Raw genomic sequence first — 9,216 nt, 5'->3', positions numbered from 1 at the left:
CGTCGCGACGATGATCGTCGCACGACGACGAGACACCGGTTGAACCCGTCGCATCGGCGTCATGTCGCGTTTGCGCTCGAGGATTCGATCTGTTGACGCGCCGATTTTGTTGGCACCGACGCTCCACGGTGAACGCGTTGGTCAGTACAAACAACAGTTCCAGCGTGACCTCGTGATCGATCGGCGCAGAGACGCAATTTCGTTCGGAATCCGCTTTTCCGCGTCTGAGCAGCACTCGTAGATTCGACCATGGTGATCCGCGCGATTCATGCTCCTCGCAGCAGTAACGTCGCACCGTCGGCAACTCGGACTCGAGGTATCGCTTGAGATCACTCGGCGAAGGCGGCGGCGCGCTGACTTGCATATCCAGCCATAGACCGCAGCGTTGAGCGACATTGGATAGCGTGTCGTAGACGGTACATCGGCCGAGTCGCAGCCGACAGCAATAACGACACTCGTTTCGCGACGATGCGCGACGCGGCACGACGTCGTCGCGTCGACGCGACGACGGTGAAGCGACAGAGTCTTCACCGCCACCGTGTCGACAGCGGGAGGAAGCCGGCGGTACGAAGTCTCGCATGTTTCAGACTTTTTTTGGTGCGGCGTGATAGAAACGACTAAGTCGCCCCGATGGACAGAGCGTGGCAGTTGATCACGCCGCGCAGTTGGCGTTCGCGTTGAAATCTCGACAATACCACGTACAACGCCTTCTCGTTCATACCGTAGGCGTCCACGTAACAATGTGGAAACGACGTTTCGTCCAGCGTTAAACCTTGCACCTGATACACCGTTGTGGCGGCGTCCATCACGAACGGAAACATGCTAAAATTGTAATCCCAACGATCGTCGTCGTCGCGACGAGTCCACTTACTGCCGTACTCGTAGGGCTTTACGAGCGTGCGACGCACACGACACAGCGTGCCGTTCTCCGTCTCGATCACAACCGAGTCGTCGGACTCGATCTCGCGCACGATCACGTGCGAACCCACCTGGACGGGCCAATTGGCGCCAGAGTGAATCATGCGATAACGCATACCGCACTATACAAAGTGCTCGTCCGCGTACGTATCGTCCATCAGTCGTTGTCGAACTGCGACGTCGTTGTCCGTGTCGTTGCCGCGGGCACACTCAAACGCCACGATGTTGCGTCGATAGCGCAGGCAGCAACGACCGCTGCGCGTGTAATCGCAGCGATTGGCGGAGGCGTCACCGCCGCGACCGCCGCACAACGGGCAATTGCGCCACACGATGTAACCGATCGCCCAATTGGCATAGTTTACTCGTTCGTTCGACGCGACAATCACGCGCGGCAATTGAGCAAAGTCAGCGTCTGTGCTGCAATTGGACACGGTGCGCATGGATCGCACGAACGAGCTCGACCCGCTTGACTCGCGGTAGTCCATAAAGTGCCTGAAGAACCGCGTTCTCGTGGCCGCCGGTGCGAGCGGTGAAACAGGCGAGTCGACGCAGCAATCGTGGCTCGCACATTCTCGTACATGAAACAGATATCGTCGTAGCCCAGCATTGTGCGCACTGCCTGATCCTCCACTTCGCCTATGGGCGGCTGTTGATTGCAATCGCCCACTATGAGCGCGATCCGACCGTTCAGCGCCACGTTCAGCAGCTCGGCCAGCGAACCCTCGACGAGCGAGTACTCGTCCACAAAGACCAATTCGCGGCTGCAGACGTCGCGCGCCGTTCTCGACAGACGTCTAGAGAGTTCGGCTCGACCAGCTGCGCTGCGCCGCGCTCCCAACCACGCGTGCAGATTGCGCACATTGCACAAATTCATCAGCCAGGCGTCGATAGTGCGCGCGTGCAGATTATCGCGACCAGCGAATCGTCGGACCGTAGCGTCGATGAAATTGCGCTTCTTCACGAGGTACAGCACGCTGGCGAATCGATCGAGCATCAGACCCAGCAGAAACGTCTTGCCGGAGCCGGCCACACCATCGATCACCACGCGTCTATTGGACGCGGCGGCTGAGCCTCGCGGCGGCGCGGACCAAATGCGCTCGATGGTGCTCACTACGCGACGCTGCTCGTGGGTCATCGAGTCGGGTGTCACGGCTGCCGGGTTCTCGCCGCTGCACCGTGTCGCGCTCCGATGACCCACCGATCGTCACGACCGAAGCATCGCCGTAGTGACTATGACGATCTTTGCGCGCAAACTCATTCCGTTCGCTTCTCGTGACCAGAATCTGACGCGAAGACACGCGGAAGCGTTCGTGCACGGTGACACCGCGGCCGTCGGTGAAACGAAACGCATCGATCGAACGATCGGATTCGGCAAAGTCTGTCCACGTCCAACGAGGAATCGTTCTCGTGGACTGGCGTCGTTTTTTTTCATCGGAGGTGCGACGACCGAATCGTCAACGTCGCGCCCGGTATTGGTCGGTGGTTGAGCCTCCGTCTCGAGGAAACCGTCGTCGTCGTCGTCGTCGTCGTCGCCACCGTTTATCTCTCGCACGTGAACGTCGTGCACATTGTCTCACCACCAACGACGCTCGGGCTTATCCGCGTAAACACGCACCACTCCGCGACTCGACAACCACTCGAAATTCACATAATCGAGCGGACAATCGCGCGGGATCGAGCTCATCAGGCCGAACCAGCGAAAGAACAAATGCACCGCCGAACGAATGGCACAATTGCGCGCGATAGCGGCGGTGTCCTCTTCCTCGTCATCGAAGCACGGCTCGATCGCGATGAACTCGTCAGTTTTGTCGTCCGAGTTGGCGCGACATCTCGTCGTAGTATCGTCGCCATTTTTCGAGCAGCCATGCGGTCGCTACGGAGGATTCGTCACTCGTCAGTTTCGCGACGGATTCACCGGCTGACAATCGCACGACTTTGCGGCGTTCGATTTGCACGTGCGACGCTATAACGAGCGATTCGACAGACGGTGACTTTCGGATCATCGACACGCGCACAATCGTCTCGCTGGCGTCGCGCTGTTGCTCCTCGCGCAGTTGTTGCGCCAGTGTGGCCACGACGTTGTTCAGACGGTTCAGACTCGACAGATCAATATCGCAAAACTCGGCATGTCGCGCGCCGAAGTCTCGACAATAGGTGGCGGCCGCGCCTTGTCGTTGTTGTCGCATTTCGCGATTAGTTTGTCCGAATCCGAACTTTTTTTTCCCCGTCCGACCGATCATGTCATTGCGTCGTCGCGAACAAGTTGCGCCTAGAACTATTCGATTTATCGAAGGCGCGCGAGAAGAACAAACGAATCCTCGTTGAAAAATTATATACGCCGTGCGAGGAAAGGTCGATGTCTGGAAGTGGAATAAATCGAGCGTGAAAAAAAAATTAATTGTTTTTTTATTCAATTGACTCTTTCCTCGAACAAATTGAAAATCTCCACCAGAACAGCGGTATCAGATGCGTCAGCCAGTAAGTCACATTCGAGCATTGGTCCACCGGCACGGTCATTGGCAACGCGTTAAAATTACAATAGCGCAATCGATCAAGCACTTGGGACAATATGTCCAACGTTATTTCCATGGTAGAACCGTCCTCGCTGACAAACGGCCGTTGCTGAGCAGTCTCGTACGTAGTAGTAGTAGTAGAACGCGTCGGTACCAACAGAACAATGTTGTCACTGTTATATAAACGGCGGAAAACAATCATATGTTCTCGATGAACATCCTGTTGTTCCGAGGTAAATGGCGTCAGCAAATCGTCCAATATCGGGAGTTTTGCATACACCGATGTGGGCACCGGCGCGATGCAATTCAAACGACCACCGTTGTCGCTGTTAACGCGTCGCTGAATTCGCCACTGTCGCGCATTGCGCAACAATCGCGGAACGGTGCACTGAGCGACGCGCGATATCGCGCACTCCCAGCATCCACGATTATCGTATTTTGTGCACTTGGTCGTGTCGATACAACCGCTCATCCATATATCGGTGGTCGTCTCGTCGTAGTTATCGTTGTTCTCGAACTCGTAATCTTCTTTCGGCCAGATATTCAGAGTGAAGGATTCGCACAGCATTGGTATTATGCGAACTAACCAGTATATCATTTCGCGCCAATGGCGACTCGACACACCAATCTGCACCTCCTCGCACGTCAATTCGCACAAAGAACGCTCCGCAAATACGGTGCGCAATGCAACTAATAATTCGTGCGTTAATATGCGCTCGTCGTCATCGCTGTACCGCTGGATTATGTCCTTCTCTTCGTCGGTATAGGTCCTCGTATCGTCATCATTGTGCATAATTCTTGCGATCACGCACACGAACCGATGACTCGACCACGGATACTGCAACTCGGCTTCCATGCGATTGCAATACACATTGCTAGTACGTGCCAACATTTGCGATATTAGCTCGATCACATGATGCGGCGACCCAAACGATTCCTTGTCCTCGTCGTTCTCCAGGTAGTCGATAGCCTCGGCAAAGATATCTCGAACAATGTAACGACGCGCGCAATATGGACATTGCGACTCGCGTTCCAGACATTGTTGACGATATCGCCGAATCATCTCGGATGTGGAGAACGCGTCATTACGCGATTCAACGGCCATTGTCGCGCAACTTTGACAAAGATTCACGGCGACCGTTAAAAAAAATACGCGCGATATATACGCACCGAACTGAACATTTCAATGAGTGGGGGGTGGTGGTGGTGCGAACAAACACGTTGGAGAACAAAGCACCGATACTATCGGGCGCTAGTATCATTGATAAGGACACTGCGTTTTTGTTTTTTTTTATCGCGAGATAACACCGACCGGAGCGAACGGCCATACTCGCGACAAACGCGAACCGATCGATCTCGCGCGCGTCGCAACGACGCGATGTACAACGTACGCGATCAATCGAATCGCTCTGTACAGCGATGACATTGTGTCACACGTTCTTACGAAAGTCGTATTCGAGTTTCTGGTATCCGCCAACGCTCGATCAGTAATACTCGTCGTCACTGTCCGTAGCGGTCACTGACGGCGGCGCGTCGGGCAAAGACGTGACGCAAAAGAGAACGTCTCTCGTCAACAGGGGCACTATACGCGCGAGCCAGTACAAAACACTGGGCCAGTGTTCGCACGGCGGTACGGTCACGACCCACTCGACTTTTTTCCTCTCGTGTTTGCGTAGTCCCGAAAATTCAAACAAATCGTCCAAAACGGACAAAATTACCTCCACGGTGTTTACGCTATTGTCCACGCGGCACTCGCCCCGTACGTGCGCGGCGGCGGCCTCGCCTGCTCGAGGTGACGACGTGACGGTCAATCAAACGGTGCCGTCGTATCGCACGAAATGCTCCTTGTCACCGTAGCGATGTTTGGCCGTGTCCTTCAACAGCAAATCTCGCAATATCACGCTTCGCAGCAGTTTCGGTGACGGTTGCCACGACTGAGCCACCGCACCAAATTTTTTCATCTCGCGCCAACGTCGTATACCCGCGACAAAATCCGGCAATGTATTCCCAACGAATGTACGCGAGGGAACATTGAGTGCATCTGTCGTGCAACGAGCCCGGTGTCTGCGTAGTCTCAAAGATCAAGCCGTTCATCCAGCACGAGTATTCGTCGTGCTTCGATCGCAGCGCATCGCCACAGCACCAGGGGTGCGCCGGAACTGATTGCACATCGAGATCAAACCACTCGCACATCATGGGCATTATACGCAACAGCCAGAACACGATCTCGCTCCAGTGTTCGATCGACGCGTTCAACGTAGCACTGTATTGCGACATACGATCTTCATCGATTAACAAATAAGTTTGCTCGATGAACAGGTCCGACAACACGGTCAACAGTTCGATGGAGACTGCACGATCGCCAAGTCGCGAGGATGATTCTCGTGACTCGTCGTCGTCATTCGAGCCGTTACGCTCGCTCTCGTACTCTTCGTAATTGTACATCACTGTGGTGCACAGAGTAATCTTTTGAAACGGTGACCACGGATAGACCAACGATCGTTTCTCTGATGTCGCAACAGTCTCGAGTGTTTCGCAACGCACTCGAAACCAATTCCCGCAACGTCCCCAGGATCGACGAATATCTATATCGTCGAATACGTTCGACGACGAATTTCTCTCATCGGAAACGTACGCCTTGGCATCTCGCAACAAATTGACAATCAGATCTCGACGCGTGCAATATGAACAAACGACTCGTCGTTTCGCTCGTTCGATCGATACTCGGCCAAGACTGACATCACGTTCGACGAAGACGGTTGCGAATGCTGCTGCTGCTGCTGCTGCTGCATTGTTCTCTTACATTTTATTCTGTAATATGGAAATGCGAAAAGATCGAGCAGGAGATGTAACGAATTGACACACACACAATTCTACAATTTAGCCGTTTATTTTCTTCCGTTATACCGAAAAAATGATTATCCTATTATATCAGATTCGATTACGCACACACGAAAAGAAAACCCCCGCACAATGGCGGTAAGATTCGAGTCAACCAGTACATTAATAATTCAGGCGAGCCGTCTATTCGCGGGTCCATTGTGTAATCGAGGTAGCCATTGCCGAACCAACTATTGGATATCATGTTCAATACGTTCATAATATCGTTGGTAACAATGGTAGTGGTGCTGTCATAGTCGTCGATCCGTCGCCACGATGCAAAGCGATCCGATCGAAATGGCATCCGAAACTCTAGCATACCTCTGTTTAATATACGAGGGAGTAGATGAGTACTATGCTTGTAAATATTGTCCTTGTGAAACACGGGAACTGTCAATTCCTGCATAATAATTCGTTTCACGTATATCGGCGTCAATCGTACCACTGACGAGGCAACGGTGCATTGTCGCAAATTACGCCACGTCGCACGTTTAACGGCCAATTCGGGTATCACCTGTTCTACAATGCGATTGATCGTACAATCGAAGCAAGGATAACGTTTGTCGATTTCAATGTATCTCTCGAATTCATCATCATCATCATCATCATCATCATTCTCGTCACTTCACATCAGACTCCTCATTTGCATTCTCATTGACCATTCGGCCGCTTGCTATCTTCGGTCATATTTTCCATTCGGTACTGTGTGTCATAAGCGTGAGGATTGCTCTTCGACACGAGTCTGCGAAACCATAAAGATCCTATGAATGACAATAAGTTATCGTCGTGTGTGAAATTCATTACTGTCAAATGAAACCTGTCGTACAACATTGGCATAATTATAGCGATCCAATAGAACAACTCGCACCAATCGTCGCAAGGATCGAGATAAATTTGACCGCTGCGTTCACTCGAACGAATTTATGATCAACAGATAATCAATCACCAGTCTCGTCATTGCAAGATCGCGTCGTCTTTTTGCGATCCCCGCACTATCGACGCAACATCTCTTGCGCTTCTTCGCCGGAGTCTCTTTCTTTTCCTCGTATAATGAACATCCGGACAAAATACGACATATCTGAACGTATTTTTTTCTTCCTTACCGTTGCAAGATGATGTAGCGGCTGTTAAATGATCAAAAGCGTCTTTCCTATCCAGCGCGGATGATTGACTGTCAAATTAATCGGTATATCATCGTCCGGCTGACTTGCTGCCGCGAATGTGCTATCAATCTGTTGCAACGCTTCGACCAGTACATCAGATACAACACAACATCGATCGCCATAGGACAGTGTTTTGCAGCGGTCTCCATGACGTTCTCGTATGTTACAATACGAAATAAAGCAAAGAAACACGCGCTATTTATTCAATATTCAAGTACCTACGATATCAATGCGAAGATTTTATCATCGATTCGTTCGATCAAAAAAAATCTCATAGTTTGCGATAATCGCATCTAACAAGGAGAATTGTGGGGGGGAGAGATAGATAAAAATAACAAATTGTTCATTCGATACTCGTCATTTTAATCGATCAATCAATGCACAGTTTGCACCCTCCTCTTTCCGCGATGCGACGATTTTTACCTCTCGCCGTTCGATGCGAGACACGACACGAGCGACCGAATGTGCGACTTTAGCCAAACGTTCGACGCTTGACATTAGTTCAACATACGCGCGAGAATCGCATTCGAGCAATTGTACATTTGTTCGAGTGTGTATTGCGATTATGTAATTTGATCGAGCGCTAGCGACTCGCACGAGCAAGTAGCGAGCAGCGAGCAGTGAGTGCGCGACAATCGCACAGGTCGAACGGTTGTACAGTAGTAACGTTCCCCCTGTACGTAGTACGGAGCAGTCAGAGGTACAATAGGACCGGGAACGCTACTGCTCCGTACCTACTACGTAGGTATGGGGGGAAACGTTACTACTGTACAACCGCTCGAATCGCGCGATCATTGCGAGCATCGTGCGATTGTACAAGTATATGATCGCTCGACGTTCGCTCGACAAGCCGCAATGTGTCTCCGAAAAAATCGAGCGACGTCGCATTACAATAACACTTGTTTCGCATTACGCGTTACAGAATATATAGGACAATTGGATAAAACGTAACGGAATAAATGCAATTGTACAATTAAGCATTTTATTTTCATTTCATTATACCAAATAACTTATTATATTCGGATATTAAGTTTTGTTTATACGCACATAAAAAACAATATGACGACATAATGGCATCAAGATTCGAGCCAACCAGTACATTAATAGTTCTGGAGAGCCGTCGACTCGCGGGTACAAATTATCATAAAACGAGAATATGTCACCGTGGAGCCACCAATTGGACATTATGGTTAACACGTACATAATATTGTTGAAAACGGTTGTGCGATCGTAGTCGTCAATTCGTCGCCACGACGCCAAACGATCCGATCGAAATGGCATAATAATATCGATACGTTCTCTATTTAATGTACGAGCGAGTTCACAGGTGTTATGTTCGAAAATAAGTTTATTGCCATTATGAAACACAGGAACCGTTAACTCGTGCGCGATAACTCGTTTTATATGTATTGGTGACAAATGTACAAATGACGGAACAACGGTGCAATATCGAAGATTGCGCCAACGTCGCACATTCGTAACCAATTCGGATATCACTTGCACCATTATGCGATCGATCGTGCAATCGAAGCAATGATAATTTTTATCGATTTAGACCATTCCTTCAATTCGTCATTGTCCTTATCCAGCATCATGTCGCTGTCTTCATCGAATGTCTCGTCGCTGTCCTCGTCTAGCATCTCGTCACTATTCTCATCCAGCAACTCATGGTCGTCGTCGTCGTTAATATGATCATCCAGCAACTCGTGGTCGTCGTCGTCGTCATCGTTAATATTGTTCTC

The sequence above is a fragment of the Harpegnathos saltator genome, unplaced genomic scaffold (genome assembly GCF_003227715.2).
Source record: "Harpegnathos saltator strain DR-91 unplaced genomic scaffold, Hsal_v8.6 scaffold123, whole genome shotgun sequence".
NCBI classification, from domain to species: Eukaryota; Metazoa; Arthropoda; class Insecta; order Hymenoptera; family Formicidae; genus Harpegnathos; species Harpegnathos saltator.
Note: the sequence above shows the minus strand (reverse complement) of the source record.